This window comes from Neophocaena asiaeorientalis, unplaced genomic scaffold (assembly GCF_003031525.2).
Source record: "Neophocaena asiaeorientalis asiaeorientalis breed wild unplaced genomic scaffold, Neophocaena_asiaeorientalis_V1.1 scaffold684, whole genome shotgun sequence".
Taxonomy (NCBI): Eukaryota; Metazoa; Chordata; class Mammalia; order Artiodactyla; family Phocoenidae; genus Neophocaena; species Neophocaena asiaeorientalis.
In genome coordinates, this window is record NW_020174048.1 from 1963252 (window position 1) to 1966353 (window position 3102).

The 3102-nt window shown below is 52.7% G+C and overlaps 1 pseudogene; it reads left to right on the plus strand.

Annotated features, from left to right (window-relative positions):
- Positions 1–263: 263 nt before the first annotated feature.
- LOC112405566 (proteasome activator complex subunit 1 pseudogene) lies at positions 264–2725 on the plus strand (annotated as a pseudogene).
- Positions 2726–3102: the final 377 nt, after the last annotated feature.

A 3102-nucleotide genomic window follows, 5' to 3' on the forward strand; every position in this document is an offset into this window, starting at 1 on the left:
ACACGTTAACTTTTCATCATGTTGGAATTCTAATTTCCTCCAAGTCTTTGAAACAAGATTCCAAAATGGCAAATGGAATTCCTTCTATCTTTACTTCAATACTAAACTATGATTGAAATAAACGTGTCCGAGTCGAAAGACGGGCGGCGCCAGGGAGGCGGGGCGCCGGGGAGGCGGGGCGCCGGACACAGGCCTCTCGGCTCCTTTCCCTTCCCCGTGCCCAGTCCTGACTCCGCGGGCGGCGCTAGACCCCCGCCCCGGCCATGGCCACGCTCAGGGTCCTGCATGAAGCCCAAGCCAAGGTGGCTGTGTTCCGTGAAGACCCATGTGGTAAGACAGAGACCCACTCGGGAGCTATTTCCCCAAGAAGATTTCTGAGTTGGATGCATTTTTAAAGGAGCCAGCTCTCAATGAAGCCAACCTGAGCAATCTGAAGGCCCCCTGCACATCCCAGGGCCTGATCCAGTCAAGGAGAAAGAAAAGGAGCAGCGGAAGAAACAGCAGGAGAAGGAATACGAGGAGGAAAAGAAGAAAGAGGAAGATGACGACAGAGGTGCTCTTTGTGGCCCAGTGAATTGCAATGAGAAGGTCCTCCTGCAGCGCCTGAAGCCTGACGGCAAGGATGTCACCGAGAAGCTCAACCTGGTCACCACCTGGTTGCAGCTGCAGATCCCTCGGATTGAGGATGGGAAAAATTTGGCGTGGCTGTCGACGAGGAGGTGTTTGAGCTGATGACCACCCTCCACAGCAAGCCGGAAGGCTTCCACACTCAGACCTCCAAATATTTCTCTGAGCGCGCTGATGCCATGACCAAAGCAACTAAGCAGCCCCACGTGGGTGATTATCGGCGACGGGTGCACCAGCTGGGTGAGGCAGAGTCCTGGGATATCCGGCTGATGGTCATGGAGATCCGCGAGGCTTATCCTGTGTTCTACGACATCATCCTGAAGAACTTCGAGAAGCTCAAGAAGCCCAGGGGAGAAACAAAGGGAATGATCTATTGGCCTCCTCTCATATTCTGTGATGGGTCCAGCAGGGACCTTCCTGACGTTTACAGGGGACTCCAGACTTTTCCCACCTTCTGTCTGTTGAGATTTCTCCCTCACCTTGCCTCCCAGGCACAATATATATAGTCATACCATTGCTCAACAAAAAAAAAAAAAAAAAAAAAAAAAAGGAAGAAACGTGTCCAAGCACATAAGAACAAGTATTTTCAGTACCTTGTAAGGGTCTGAGTTTGTAAGGTGACTGCAAATCAAAGCCGGTTAATGGACTCAGCACATCAGACAACGAGCCACAGGGAGCTGCGGTGGGTCGTTTGTCGTTCAGGTTACACTTGGACCTAGGTTCGTCTGCTCGTAATCATTAACATCTAGAAAGAAGAGTACATTGTTTTTTAACATCTGTATTGGAGTATAATTGCTTTACAGTGGTGTGTTAGCTTCTGCTGTATAACAAAGTGAATCAGCTATATGTATACATATAACCCCATATCCCCTCCCTCTTGCGTCTCCCTCCCACCCTCCCTATCCCACCCCTCTAGGTGGACACAAAGCACGGAGCTGATCTCCCTGTGCTATGCGGCTGCTTCCCACTAGCTACCTATTTTACATTTGGGAGTGTATGTAAGTCCACGCCACTCTCTCACTTCGTCCCAGCTTCCCCTTCCCCCTCCCTGTGTCCTCAAGTCCATTCTCTACGTCTGCGTCTTTATTCCTGTCCTGCCCCTAAGAAGAGTACATTTGAATGCAAAAAATGTTAGAATTTCACGTTTTTTTATCCAATGGTCAAAGTGGGTAATTAAGTCCATAATTTTTTATGAATGTTTTGATGTCTGTGAAGGCATACCACTTAACTAATGGCTGAGAATTGTTGAGACACAGAGGCTATCTGAATAAACACTATGAAGAAGGGTATTTAGACTTCCTCTGTGTTCAAAGGTGGGCACGGCGTCCCTGGTGGCTGAAGTCTCTGATGGCAGCTGGCGACCAGAAGATTCGGCCTGAGGACCAAGGAAGCCTCAGTTTCTGAGCTCAGAAGGGGGCAGGCAGTTCTGCTGTCAGGCAGCCATTGGGTTTTCACTGGTTCTGAGACGGATTTGGAGTCATGTGAGCACAGACGCGTTACTTACATTCTGAGTCTCTGCCTCTGTGAAGGTGGATGAGGGGCTCCGCTTCTCTGTGAGATGGTGGTGAGGCTGGCAGGAGACTGTGCAGGTGGCAGCCCAGGTGACAGGCCAGCTCAGGGCCGGGTATGGGCCGGGTATCCACTGAAAGTTGGCATCCACGAAGAGGGAGAGGAGTGTGGATGGGGTTCCCTCTCCCGGGGAGTGGAGGAGGGGCTGGGGAGGGGCGCCTTACACGGAAGGCCTCGCCGCTCAGAGGGAGACCCAGGGCGGGCATCAGCCACCGTGGCGCTTCTTCCCTCCTGGGATTGGCTCGAAACATGGCCTTTTCTCTCTTTTTCTCGAGCATCCGTCATTGGACGGCTCTTGCCAACAGCTCATTCTAACCTCGAAAGTAACTCTCACTTGCGTTTTCTCTCGGGGGCTGTTCTTGGTTCTTGCGTTTGCAGGAACCCCAGATTCATAGACATGTATCTCCATCTACCGCTGGTCCAAGGTGCCATCTCTGCGTTGGTCTGCACAGGGGTCATGTGTGGGCTGGCAAAGCTTGAGAGCGAGAGTGGCCTGGCGCTGCGGTTTAGCGCAGGCCTTGGGACCTGAGGCAGCTGAGAAGCTGGTTGACCAGGAGGCCACGCAGGAGAACCGGGCAGGGGGTAGACCTCGGGGAGCAGTGTGCTCCGATGACAAGCGAGGGGGCCTGGTGAGTTTCACGGCCACTGTCGCCAAATTGCGATGTCATCGCTTTTCTCCCAAATTTGGTCCCAGTCTTCCCTGATTGGATGGTTAATCTTTGATAGACAGCAAGCAACTCTGAATAAGCTTGTAATTTTTTTTTTTTGCGGTACACGGGCCTCTCACTGTTGTGGCCTCTCCTGTTGCGGAGCACAGGCTCCGGACGCGCAGGCTCAGCGGCCATGGCTCACGGGCCCAGCCGCTCCACGGCACGTGGGATCCTCCCGGACCGGGGCACGGACCCC